The 14,783-nt window shown below is 34.1% G+C and overlaps 1 long non-coding RNA gene across 2 annotated transcripts; it reads right to left on the minus strand.

Annotated features, from left to right (window-relative positions):
• Window positions 1–7,322: 7,322 nt before the first annotated feature.
• Window positions 7,323–8,517, minus strand: LOC141484867 (uncharacterized). Of its 2 annotated transcripts, XR_012466853.1 has the most exons (3): window positions 8,186–8,517; window positions 7,689–8,124; window positions 7,323–7,581 (listed from the first exon to the last, which is right to left on the minus strand). It is a non-coding gene; the product is annotated as an uncharacterized lncRNA (long non-coding RNA). The 2 variants fall into 2 exon arrangements; XR_012466852.1 differs by having other exon boundaries at window positions 7,689–8,517.
• Window positions 8,518–14,783: the final 6,266 nt, after the last annotated feature.

Raw genomic sequence — 14,783 nt, forward strand, 5'->3', positions numbered from 1 at the left:
GGTAAGAAGTAACATTTTCTGGGTTAAAACATGTGAAAGTACAGACAATAACAGAATAGGATGATTCAAATTAAAAAAAATGTAAACAAAATATCACATTTTCACAGTAAATGCTGAAAATGTTGTCCATTACATTCTAAACACTTTGAAATATGCCAAATATGAAATATGCCAAAACGTTAACAGTATTGTCTTCATTTGAAGCAACAGGTTTTGGTAATGTTGAAGGCGCTTTTAACATGGAAATTATTTTGTAATCTTACAGACTTCCTCTCGTTCATTGGTGTTAATTCAGGATACATTTGGTTGATTTTTCTACCAGTTATGGCAATGATTTGATCACACTGTCCGTGTATAATAAATAATTTCATAAGAACTTCGTTTAAATAATCAATATTTGCATTCATTTTTGGCGATTTTGTGAAACACCGTCAATAACTATTTATCAATTACTTATAAAAGTCACCAAACTGTCATAAGCTTGATATTTCCACGGCTACCTAGAAATCAAGTTCTATAAAAATTATTTTTTGTACAACTGTTATTGAAAATCTCTTTGATAGAAACACTTCAATCAGAACACCTACCAAAAAATCATTTAGAAAAGTTCACACATGCAGTTCGTGCTATTGGTAATATTAAAACCCTGTGAAGTTACTGACGATGACGAAGTAGTATTCAGTCCAACTGTAGAAAGTCCTTCATGACCAACCAATATTCCTCCTTAAAATAACGTGAGTTGGCGTATGTAGTTGTAACATATGCTTTGTAATCCAAAGATCGTGTGTTCAAATTCCATGGACCCTATAATTTTTTTTATTATCAGCAGTAACGTTATACAAAAAAATTTGTATGATTCATTTGTTAAAAGTGATTTTATTTTGCTCGTGAGTTTGCACCACTTACTGACGCTCGTTTTGCAATAATCCCCACCCACAAAATAAAATGCCACTTTCAACATTTGTAGGTAAAACGTGAATAACTATTTTTCCACAAAAACGGCTTTATTAAGAACACTTGATGATTTAGGTATAGGAACATGTATATCATCTTGAAGCATTTTTCACCATCTTTCAATTTATCAAGTAATATAAAGGGGGTTCCATTTGAAAAAATGAACTTTCGACTACTTTTATGCACAATGGAAATAATAGTAATTTTAGCACGCCCTGTATGATGTGGAGTCGATTTCTTGGTGTTATTTGACTATTTCAAATTGTCCAAACTATCATCAAAATATCAACTTTTCATGAATTGAGAGTACTGATGTACTTAATTTCAATTAAGGCTATGTCTTGGATCATATTTAGCACAATTTATTTTTTATTTCGAAAACAGATAGAGATTGGTATAGGAAATTATCAACAAAAAAGTATCAAAATACTAGAGCGATTCCAAAAATGTATCAATATACGGGGTGTTTCATTAAAAAAAATAAAATTGCTAGGACTTTTTGATAGAAGTGGCAACGCCGCAATGCTGAAAATATTTTAGATCGATAGAACAGGTAAGGAGATGTGAGAGGTGAAGTTTTCAGAAAAATCATGCTCTGCGTTTTCCAGAAACGTCTAACCTACCATCGACCGTGAGTCACGCTGTATATGTGTATATAGTCATTTTTAGATCTTTCTTTTTCTGCTTCACTATAAGACTTTCAAAAATAATTGTCTACTATCTAAAACTTTTGTCAGTTTATAAATTCCATCACTGGAATATGATCGATCTTTCGAGTGGGTTCATTTGATTATTGTAGGCACCTCCCCAAGATACTATTCCATACCTCAATAGTAATTCCACCAGTGCGAAGTATAAAATTCTCAAGTATATTATTTTAGGAAATTTCTTGATATGTTTAAACTTTGATATGAAGCTTCTCAATTTGAAAGCGAGTTTTTTCATGTGAGTGTCCCATTTCATGTAACTATCTAAGTAGATTCCCAAGTATTTTAAGTGTTTGATTATGGTTATAGTGAAAGTGTTATTATTGTCGGTGATCGATAAATGTGAAATATTCGGAAAATTGGTTTTGATGATTGAAAACGGAAGACATTTTGTTTTATCGAAATTATTCGTGAGTAATTTTGAGTCAAATCATTGTTTTATTTTGAAAAAATCTTTCTCGACTCCGCCATACAACTGTTGTCAATTTTCGCCAGAATAGAAGATTGCGGTGTTATTCTCGAAGCTGATTATGTGGCCGTCTATATCAACGTTGTATAAATCATTTAGGTATATGTTGAATAAAATGGGGCACAATACTGTACCTTGAGGGTCTCCAAATTCCACAGTTTTAAAGTGACTGAGTCTGCCATCAATTTTTACGCATTGCTTTCTTCTTTCTAGATAACTTTTCGTCAGTTTATGTACAGGGTGTTAATTAAGTATGTACCATAAATTTAACAGGCGATTCTTTAGGTAATTTTAAGAGGAAATGTTCATATAATCATGGGTCCGCAAGACGCATTTACCATGAAATATTTCCTCAGCGTGTAGTGCCTAATAGAAGAACTTTTGTACGTCTCCATGCACGACTTTCTGAAACAGGCAGCTTTAAAAGATCGACGCACGACTTTCTGAACCAGGCAGCTTTAAAAGATCGACGGTTGTCATTGGGAGGCCTGCAACAGTACGAACAGTTCAAATTGAAGAAGCTGTTTTGAATGAGATTGAAGTAAACTTCCATACCAGTACTTGGAAATAGCTGATGAACTGAATATTACCCATGTCACAGTGTGGCAGATTTTAAGAGCTCAGCAGCTATATCCCTATCACATGCAACGTGTGCAAGCTCTATTGCTCAGATATTTGCCTGTAAGACTAGCTTTTTATTATTGATTACGCGGTAAAATAAGAAGAAATCCAGGTTTCCTAAGTCGAATATTGTTTACAGATGAAGCTTGTTTTTCTCGCAGTTCAATTATCAACTTCCACAACAATCACATTTGGGCCGAAAACAATCCACACGCCTTGCCAGAAAATAATTTTCAAGAACAGTTTTATTTTAATATTTGGGTAGGAATTGTCCGTGACCATCTCATTAGGCCTCACTTCCTCCCACCTAGACTTAATGGAGAAAAATACCGAAGTTTTTAGAATTTGTTTTACCTGGACTTCTAGAAGAAATTCAAGTCATGGAAATAATCAGTATGTGGTACATGCACGATGGTGCTCCACCACACTTCAGTGTAGTGGCATGGCAATTTTTGGATGAAAATTACCATAATCGCTGGATTGGGAGAGCAGGCCCACACCTATGGCCACCTCGCTCGCCCGAAATGGGGACACTTCAAAGCGTTGGTATACAAAACTGATATTCAAAGTGAAGAGGATTTACGGAATCATTAATTCATGTGACATAATAAAAAATACGCCAGGTATTTTCAGAAGAGTGCGAAATTCAATGATGCGGCGGCTAGACGGTTGTATTGAAGCCGAAGGCGACCATTTTCAACATATAATTCAGTGCAATTTGTTAGTCTAGCAGTTAATGTTATTTAATATTTGTTGGTATTGTTACATAATCAATAATGAAAAATTGTAAAAATAATAATTTCCAAAAGAAACATTTAATTCTTCATATTTATATTTGTGAGGTACAGGGATATGCAATCACGTCGACTTTTTTTCTCAAAAACTAAGCAAGATGCGAAAAAATTCAGGAGACAAAAAAGTTGTATTTCTAATTGCTTAATTCAAAGAAATAATAAAAATTGCACCAAAGTCAGTGGTGTACATTTTTAAGTCAAAAATATTAGTTCAAATCCCGCTCGAGACGCCACTGGACTTAATAAATTGAATTATGTTCGGGCTAAATTAGCTCCCTAATGTTATAAATACCATTGTCAAATAACAACAAAATTAGGTAAAGGATATTTAAAATATTTATGAATAACTTTTTTTTTATTTTTATTTCAACACACTGTATCTTGAGAACGAAGGATTTGCGAACCCATATTTATATGAACATTTCGTCTTGAAATTACCTAAAGAATAGTCTGTTGAATTTATGGTACATACTTAATTAACACTGTGTATATTGCCTCCCAACCCTGCACTTTCAATGGTTTTCAGGAGTTTCTGGTGACACACTGTATCAAAAGCTTTTGATAGATAGACTTCCACTCTTCTGAAACAACTGAAATGGATATGTGAATCAAATTCAACTCACCATTACAATGAGCAGATACAAGAGACCGGAATGAAAAATGAGTAGGTAGTTTCACTTCATTAATTCACATAACCTCATGAAAATGAGACAACAATCCTCCAATAGAAAATGCTTCTTGAATACCATCAATTCATATATGATATTCAGCAATCTCAAGAGCATAATCAGAACTTTTTTATGTGTTGAGACATTTTCAATTAGAATGAAAATGTTATTCTCAATTTCAATGAAATCGAAAAGAATAGCGGCGTATTGGTGATGTATCTAGCCGCGTCAAGCAGGTCGGTTATGTTGACAAATACGACGTTGGTTATTCAATACCTTTTTCATACATTCAAACATTATACTTTGGAATAAATGTTCTTGCTGAAATTTCTCCCAATTCAGATTGAAAAATTTATTCAATTTAAAAATTGATATTTTGTTCTAATATGAATGCTTTCAGCTGAGGATATTTCAGGAAAAATTTGTTCAAATACCACTCGACTAAACATTTTTTTCCAATGCATGTTTTTTTCTACTCAAATTTTGTTATTTTTGAGCAATGCCAATCGAGCAACCAGCAATTGTTGAAGTGCATGCTGTTGATATGCTGTTTGCCCTTTTGTTATTCAGCAAAACCATATTGCTGAATAACAAAGTTTTGTTGGAAGATGGAAGTTTATCGATAAAGTTGTGATACTATTGTGGTCTTATAACTGAAGAGTAACCTCTTTTACTTCGTGAAGTTATAACAGAAGATTCACATTGCATGAATACACATTCATCAAAGCATTGAGACGCAAATACTCCTTAACAAGTAAAGAAAAAGCATTCATTTCAAAAATTATGAATGAAAAACAGCACTTACTGCAAATCAATCATCTCAGTGTCGAAATTTCCAAACTTGGTGACTTGAATATCCACAACATCGATTGGCCCAAATTTTCAAATATCAACGACGAACTAGGTTGCGAAGCTGAGGCTTTTGCAATAAGCAGCGGACTTACTCAAATTATAAATGAGCCAAGCAGGATTCCTGACCGTGATAGAGAATATGCCAGTCTTGTGGATCTATACCTAACAACCAATCCAGAAATTTACGTAGTCACCATAAGGTCTCCATTGGGATCTTCTGACCGTAAACTCATTTTAGTGTGTGAGTGAATTACCGATAAATGTTGGGGAACAATCTGAGCTGCGCAAAATTTGGCATTACAGATCGACTGAATGGGAGGATCTTCAAGAACATTTTCGAAATTTGCCCTGGTTAGATGTTTGTTTCAGCTCTTATGCTTCATCGACTAGTGCTTCTGAAGTCACAAAAGTTTTTCTATCATCAATGAATGCATATAATTCTTTCTCAACGAAACGAACTCCTAACCCCAAACCTTGATTCAACAAAAACTGCGCGCAAACTGTCGCCTTCAAAAATCTTGCCTACCGGCAGTAGTGCATTGTCGAAAACCAAAATAGGTTCGCAATAGCTGCAAACTTAAAAATAAATGAAAGCGAAAAACTTCACAATCAGCGAATTAGGAATCAACTTCTTACCAATCTCAATGGGTCTAGATCTTTCTGGTCTGTAGCTAAAGCTGTCAATCAAAACTTTACAAAATCCACAATTCCACGACTACCACAAGCGTATGGTCCAAATGTAACAACAGCCATAGAAAAATCAAATCTATCAGCTGAACAATTTGTGTCCCACTCCACAGTCGATTTTGATATAGCTCAATATCAACAAGGCGTCTGGTCCTGATGAACATCGTACTTAAAATGTGGCCAATGAAGTCGTACCAGTATTTTGCAGAATGTTCAACCTGTCTAACAAGGAAGGGGTTTTTGCTTCTTGTTAGGAGATCGCTCGCGTTCAGCCTATTCCCAAAAAGGGCAATAACAATCTTCCAAATAACTATAGACTAGTCGCTTTGGTAACAGTGATATCAAAAGCCATGGAGGAAGCCGTAAACCACCATATCTTCAAAAATTTGGAAGGCTTCAATATCTTGAGCGATCATCAATATGGCTTTCGGAAACAAAGATCAACAGGCGACCTTCTATCGTATGTCACCCATATTTGGAATAACGCAATCGAGAAACAGGGAGAGTCGAAAGCTGTTGCGTCTGATATATCTAAGGCCTCTGACCGTGTGTGGCATGAGGGTTTGCTGGCCAAACGTCGATGCTATGGCTTGTTGGATCATTTTTGTGTTTGGCTCCCCAGCTCCCTGAAGAAACGTTTCCTGCAAGTAGCCGTCGATAGATATCTCTCGAATCATTTTACCATCAACTCTGGTGTTCCCCAGGGATACATATTGTCTCCAACCCTCTTTTTATAATATAACAACGACTCATTGGAAAAAATCAAGAATCCAATATATTACTTTGCTGACGACAACACACTTGTGTTGTCATTCCATTTGGATTCCAGGATATCGGCTGCGGAAGCACATCTTCACCGGGAGCAGGCGGTTGCATATCTTAACGAGGATCTAGATGTGATTGAGAGTTGTGGTGAAAGTAACCAGGTTACTTATAATAATGTCAGGACAGACAATTCCGCTTTCCGCATCCATAAGTTTGTTGGGGTTTGAGGTGAACTTCAATATGCCTTGGCACAATCATGGAATTGCAAAAGCTGCTTCTCAAAACCAGAACCAGAAAACTGTACACACCTCAGCAACTTCTAATGCTTTATAAACCTCAGATCAGACCTTCTTTGAGATATTTTTCTCATGTATACCCTGAAGCTGCCGGATTCCATCCAGAAAAGAGCCATCGGCCTGATGGGAAACGCGAACATCACTTGCAACCTTGCTGGTCTGTAATATCGAAGAAAGGTTGGAGATTTGTCACTCTTCTAGATAAACTTTCATAAATTGTTCATTTCATTTATCAAAAATGAATATGTAAATGTCAATAATGAAATATCATTGGACCCAAAAGAAAATCTATGTAACAAAAAAATGTAGGTATATTTATTTCAATTCATAAACTGAATAATGACTCTTTTTCTGTTGTAATTGAGGGCGGTTGAGAAGGAAATTATTGTTTCTCTTGTAATTGCTGCTGCTGCTGCTGAAATGATTTATGCTGTACTTGGTATTAATTTTGTAACGGGATGAATCGCCACTTGAATTATGTATCATATAATATAAAGAATATCATCAAATCTATCAAAATATTTTTATTCACAGTAAATATACAATGCAGGTGCTGTAATTCAAATTGTTAGTAACACGATATCCCCCATTGTTCAATCACGGCAATATTCCATTGCACTGGATGAAGGTCACGGTGATTTGAGGTTGAATGAATTAAATTATCGATAAAGGTATGGTCTTTCGGTCAGCTAGTCTCCGAATCTGCTTAGCCATCAGCCGACAAATGTCACTTGGGCTCGATCTTCCTCAATTTCGAGAATGGAGCGGCTGAAAAAAAATGAAAAGTTATAATGAAGGTTTTTTTGGGCTGAAAGACAAATCTTCAGGAAATATTCACCCATTCTAGTTGAAGACCATTATGATACGTTACCCACCTGTTAGCTGATGACTGTCCAGTTGTAGTCCGATTCCATCGCTTTTACGATTGTTTAATTTCGTCTTCATCTTTGGTGACTGTTGACTGAGAATAAAATTCCGATTATGATTTCAATCATACTTTTTCCGTCACATTATTTTGGGGAAGAGTTATTATATCACACAAAAGTAAATATTAGGTCAAATTAGTTCAAATGAGATTTTTCTTTTCTTAAGGGTTTTATCTTTTACTGGGATTCTGCCTGGACTCTAAGACCTGGAAGATACATTTATTTTTTTTTGCTGGAATACTACCTGGATTCTGAGACCTGGAAGATACATCTTATTTTTTCTGGAATACTGCCTGAACTCTGAAACCTGGAAGACACTTTTTTTACTTGGATACTGCTTGGACTCTGATGCTTGGATTCTGACGCTTGGAATATACGCAAGTACCTGAAACATAAGAAAAAGGATTGATTGGTTTTTTAATTTTTTTCCCTTAAGTGTAACTCACTTTTGGATATGTACAGCGGAAATTTAGTCGATATTTCACTCGTTTGGTTTCTTTAATATTGCGTCTGCGCTCTGGGCCCACAGCCCATTTTTTGTAAACAAAAAAAAGATATTGTCTGATATCAAAGTAGCTGAAGGTGACTTCAGTAAGGTTCAAATTATTTTTTTTGTTATCTCACGGTTGAAACTTTGAAAATAATAATTATCATAATAGCAACCAGCTGTCCTGTACATAACATAACCCTTGGCATTAATTTTTTTTCCTTCAATACCGTTAATGTTCTATTAGAGTACTTCTCAATTATTATTATATAACTATACTTAATTATATATATATATATATATATATATATATATATATATATATATATATATATATATATATATATCCTTTTGTCAATTATAAATTCAGGTTACATTGTTTGATTAATTGTTGCAATATAAGACTCATTGGATTGCGGCTTGTCAGTTTCATTTCATTTCTTTTGGTAAGTTGAAGAAATGATTGGAGCGTAATTGTGGGGACTTTGGCATCTCAATTTACCTGGCGCCAAAAAAAAACACAAATAACTTAAACGAACTCACTCCTTCTTCTCTGTAATGAACCAGTAACCGGTATGCCCTGACTGTCATCGTGACAGCTCACCAATTGTGACGCGCAGTGAAACGGTTTCAATTTCAACTGTTTTGAGAGCACTAGTTGCTACAGTTCAGGCGTTGACATTATTTCGGTTTCGTTGTTTTTTTTAAATGGCTCCAGGTATTGATGGTTGAAGTGTCGTTGACCGTGATCTTTTTGGTGACAGTGAAGAAATACTAGGATCAGAAGAAGCAGCGGTGGTGGCAGTTAAGGCTCCTGTGGGTCAATATCATAACTGTTGTACAACGACAATCAATTCGTTTGAATACCTAATTGGGAGTATTGCTAATCTGGAAATAGTATTCCTCACGAAGACTTTCTTCATTTATTTAAAATTGGTACATCCTCTAGTACGTATTTTATATCTTCGATATACGCATGTCATTCCTACTCCTTTCTTATTGGGAACAGAGTTCAATTTGGAGATTCATGAATATTGGATAGTATTTTATTTGTCTGCTTTTGGGAATATAGCAATTACCTAAATGTCATTTTATTGTTAAAATGTTAGACATTACAAAGTGGCGACGAGGATAATTGAAGAACCATACGTTTTAAAAACGAACTGTTTAACCCATATCGTTCATCTAATATAATAAGACAATTTGAATTATTCGCATCCTATACAAAAATTTCAATATGGAGATTCAGATTCAACTACGCCTAACAGTAACTATCGTTGCCATTCCATAAAATACATTATTAGATTTGTTAGAAGAAGTTTGCCAAATTATAAAAAATCATGTTTGAGAATACTTGTAGTTTCTGAAGTGGAAAAATTTCTAGTAATAACTAGAATTTGAAAATAAGGAATTGCTCATGAAACGAATTCCAGAAGTTTTTAATTGGACGCTGCAAAATGATAGAATATCCACCTCGTTGAAGTTTTCTATCAGAAAAATGATGTCTCTAATTGGACCCTCAAGTCCTGTCAATTTGTTTTGTTTTCAATGGAACTGAAATTGATTCAATGAAATCAGTACAAAAAATGTGTTTTTTTCGATGAGAACATAGATTTCAATTCAGAAGATTGCTTGCGTAAGGAATTTTACAGGCCATTCTGAAATAGTTGTAGCTATATTTCGAATAGTACAGGAATAAAACTTCGAAACACACTGTTCATATATCGGATAAAATAGTTTTTTTGTACAACTGTGGATGTGAAATAACATCGACTGAAATATATTAAAAATAAATACCTTCAATCTTGACGTGGTTTTTGGAGTTCCGTAGTGGCCGTGGTAGTGGACGGACGCGCTAATAACGTCCGTCCAGAAAGAAGGTACGCGGGTGTCATCTGCTATCGTGGGGCTCCGTTTTGTGTTGTGTTTGTTGTATTGAAATTGAAATGTGGAGTGTCTATAACAGTGATGAATAAGTGGCCCCCTTTATTCACGCCGGTATCCAGACCGGGGTGGTTCGGATAACCACGTAAAGGGGGCTATATATGTGAAAATTACCAAAAGGTCTCCCAAGTAGGAGGCGACTTCAAAAAATCAAATTGTTTTTATGTTAAAAAAAAACAAGTGTTTTTTATTATAAAAAGTTAGAAAAAAATGGGTGGCAGCATTGCTTTGTGCAAGACCGCTACGCCCCCGACGAAGCTCCTGTTAACCAATAGGACGAGCATTGGTCATATGCGCCTGAAGATAGGAAGCAACGACCATCTAAAATAGAGAGAGAGAGAGACGTGGTTTTGTCCTGATAAGTAAAAGTTATCGCTTTTGAACGACTGTTATCTTGAAAATATTAAATGTTTTCAGTAAAATCGAATTGAAAACTTTTCTGCCCGAAAAAATGAGTCCAAAATAAGATCCTAACATCCCAAATGTTTTTTTTTTGTTTTTCCTGATTCATTCTTATCGATCAACTTCACCAGTATGGATTCGACTCTCAACACTTAAACCTTTTCCGCTAAAAATTAACGTATCCTATTCGTAGATTATAGGGGTCACAAGTCGTTCCAATTTATTGCAAACAATGGTGCCCCTCAAGGAAGCAATTTAGCAACTCTTTTATTCTCACTCTTCATCAACGACATAGGAAATTATCTCTCTAGCAGTTTTTTACTCTTTGCAGTTGATTTGAAAATCTTTCGGCTCATTACATCACAGGAGGACTGCTTAATCTTACAAAAAGACCTTGATTTTTTGTACCGAAAATAATCTTCACCTCAATACAAACAAATGTAAATACTCAAAATACACCCTTAAACATGTTATTATATTACTGCATAAATAACACACCTCTTCAAATATGCACTCATCAAAGGGATCTTAGTGTCACATTTAACCCTAAACTGAGTTTCTCCATTCACTATGACACAATAACATGCTCAGCCAAACAGATGCTAGGGCTCTTATATCGTAACTGTAAGAACTTTTGTAGCAGAGACAGTTTTTTAACACTTTTCAACGCATGCGTCAAATCTCGGCTTGAATATGCCTTCCATGTATGGTCACCCATAAACAATGTCCACATACGAGTCTATACAAAGAGGCTTCATAAAATATATTACTTACAAGCTAGAAGGAGTTTACCCTGAACAGGCATCGACAACAGAATACTACTGAATACACCTCACGATTTGAATAAATTGATGGATGTAACCGTTACTCCGTGGTAGGAGATCATAATGAAAAGAGAAATGAAAATTTCTATGTTTTTCACCACTTTTAATTGTAACTAACGTTTATTTATAAGTTATTTGTATACATTTCAGAATGTCCATATAGGACGAAACTGCAGTAACGTTAGTTACAATTTAAAGTAAGTAAGTAATTTAGTAAGTAAGTAATTTTATTCAATTTTCATGTCAATCAATTATTCAGTTACATGATTTGTTTTCCGTGCGATTTACAATTCAATTCAATTACGATTTACAATTAAATGTCTTATCATATAACCATATATTACACAATCTGTAGCCACCTAAGCTAGGCTTGTGTCGTGGCTACAGACTGATATAAGGTGTGTTATATAATGTATAATAAAATAAATACAAAAAAAAAACTAAAATAGGTCGTTTGGTTACATAATACTATCCACCTCACTAGGTTAAAAACCGCAGTTGGAGAATGATGGCTATAGTGAGGAAATAAGAAGAGAGAAAGAGAGAGCAGGTAATTTAGCTTAAACATTTTCAAAGATATCCTGCAATTGATCATAATGATTTCTGATGAAAACTTTCAGTTCCTTCTTCAATTTATGATAATTATTAATATTCTTCAAATGGAGTGGTAGCTTATTGTATAATTTCGGGTCAAAATATGTCACAAATTTCTGGTTATGACTCAATCTACAGCGTGGTATGGTGATTGCTTGGTTAGAGGTCATTCGCGTATTATATTTATGTGAAATGCTGTTAATGTGGTTCCTACAAATCCATAATAAACATTGATGAGCGTATAATTTTCTGACTTTGAACAAACCACTTTGTACATAAAGTAACTCTGTAGAATATCTCCTATCCTTTTTCAATGCGATTTTGATCAATGTATTTTGTATAACATCAAGATTATGTAGTGATGTTTTGAATAAGCCACTTCATACTAAGATGCAGTATCTAATCATCGACTCCACCAAGGCACCGTACACCGTCAGTATGACATCTCTACTTAGGATACTTCTTAGTTGGTAAAGTTTCCGAATCAGTTTGCGGAGTTTTTTCACTATGTGATCTATGTGATCATTCCAGGGTAGAAATTGTTCGATCATGACACCTAAATATCTGATAGAATTTGTTTTATATATTCGGGAACATCCACAGTTTTGGTTTTCTGTACACGTAAATTTGTGAATCTTAATGAAGTTTTCGTCAGGTTGATCTTTTCTTGTTGAAGTGAAAGTTATAAATTTAGTTTTATCTATGTTAAGACTCAATAGATTATTACTTAGCCAATTATATATCGATTTCATTCCTTTGTTTGCGTTTTCATATGTCTCATTCCAAGTTCGTCCCACAAATACTACCGCAGTATCATCGGCGTAGGATAATAGTTTTCCTTCAAAATTGCTGATTTTAAAAATATTGTTTACATGAAGCAAAAATAAAATAGGGCCTAATACTGTTCCCTGAGGTACGCCCATGCTGACGGGTAGCGGATTACTATATGAATCATTAATTTTAACTATCTGAATTCTGTTAGATAAGTAATTTTGGAAATTATTTGCCAATTCAAAAAGTGGTAAAAAACATAGAAATTTTCATTTCTCTTTCCCTCACGATTTGATTTCCACAAACTTTATTTGAAAAAATATGATCACAACATGTTTCGCTAACACAGTAGCTTTCTTGTACACTTGAGAAAGCTACTGTGATAATATTTCTTCAAATAAAGTTTGTGGAGATCAAATCGTGAGGTGTAGTTTTTGAAATCCTTAATGTTATCAATACTTCTAATACATTTGTTGGAAGGTGGTTGACAATGTTTCGTGGTGCATACCATTAGTTCGATCTTCCATTGTCTAATATGATATAAATTGATTTGAAATCCCTGGAAGAATCTATAAAAAATTGAGAAGATTAGCTGAAAAAGAAAAATTATATTAAGCAAAAGGAACTGTATGTACAATGAAATGAAACACATCAACAACGTAAGTCTTTCCATCGATTTCACAGTGGAGAAGGAACTCCACAACGAATTGCCATTCTTAGACCTATTCGTGAAGAGAACCGACACTAAATGGGGAACATCTGAATCTCGTGTTAATGGTACAATTATTTGATTTAATAAATTGGTAGATGTAGCCGTTACTACGTGGTAGGAAATCATAATGAAAAGAGAAATGGAAATTTCTATGTTTTTTACCACTTTTATTTGTAACTAACGTTACTGTAGTTTCGTCTTATATGTACATTCTCAAACTCATAAAATAAACTGGTATTGTATATACTTGTATTATATATAAACTTGTATAAGTTTGAGAATGTCCATGTAGGACGAAACTGCAATAACGTTAGTTACAAATAAAAGTGATAAAAACATAGAAATTTTCATTTCTCTTTTCATTTTTTGATTTGTTGATTGTTGCTTGTATTTTATCTCATTATAATTTCAGTTTTTTTGCTTAATATAATTGTTATTTTTCAACCAATCTTTTTTTTTTTTTATATATTCTTTCAGGGATTTCAAATCAGTTCATATAATATTAGACAATGGAAGTTCAAGTGGTCTTTTTGTGTCGTTACTATAGAAACGGTTTGTTTGACTGTGTTTGCTTGTATTTGCGTTAATTTCAAGTTATTTTCAAGAAGATGGATGTTGATTATAATAGTGGTAGTGATACCCCATTAGATATATCTAATAAATCAAATGCACTGGTATCGAATATGTTACCGGCCAAATCCACCGATTTCGTGAATAGTGTGTCAAGAAACATGTAAAAAAGTTTTCTTACAATTTGCTTATATGCTTTTTGAAGACATATAAAAAATAAGAAAACCTCTTGCGTTATGGAGTATGTATTACATACTCAACATTACATTGAATGTTGAGGAAGATATTGATATAAGGAAGTTTTCAAAATTGGTCTCGCTAATTGAGAACAAAAGCGTCGGATACCGAACAAAAAAGTCAATAGTTGATCTAAATGCATTGAAATTTTTCTGAATTCGTATAAATTTCATGAGTTTCATTTGTGGTAGATTCGAATACCTTTCTACATGTTCTGCTGATAATTTCATCACACTGCCAAGAATAATAACCCATACCATTTAGAAGGGATATTTTCACAAATAAATGCTCATAAGTCCGAAACTTGACTTGTTGGATATACGTATGATATACAGAAAAAAATAAATTCTTACAGACTTCTGAATTTTTAATGTTACACAGGGTGTTCTATTTTGAATAATCAACTTTCAGTAACTTTATCAAGCAAAGGTAAAAACTGTATTTTTTCACCACCCTGTATTGAAGTAACGGGGATCACGCTGAAGTGTGGGAAGCCTCTAAGT

The sequence above is a fragment of the Leptinotarsa decemlineata genome, unplaced genomic scaffold (assembly GCF_025532065.1).
Source record: "Leptinotarsa decemlineata unplaced genomic scaffold, Ldec_3_MD MMD2_tig00026294_RagTag_RagTag, whole genome shotgun sequence".
Classification (NCBI taxonomy): Eukaryota; Metazoa; Arthropoda; class Insecta; order Coleoptera; family Chrysomelidae; genus Leptinotarsa; species Leptinotarsa decemlineata.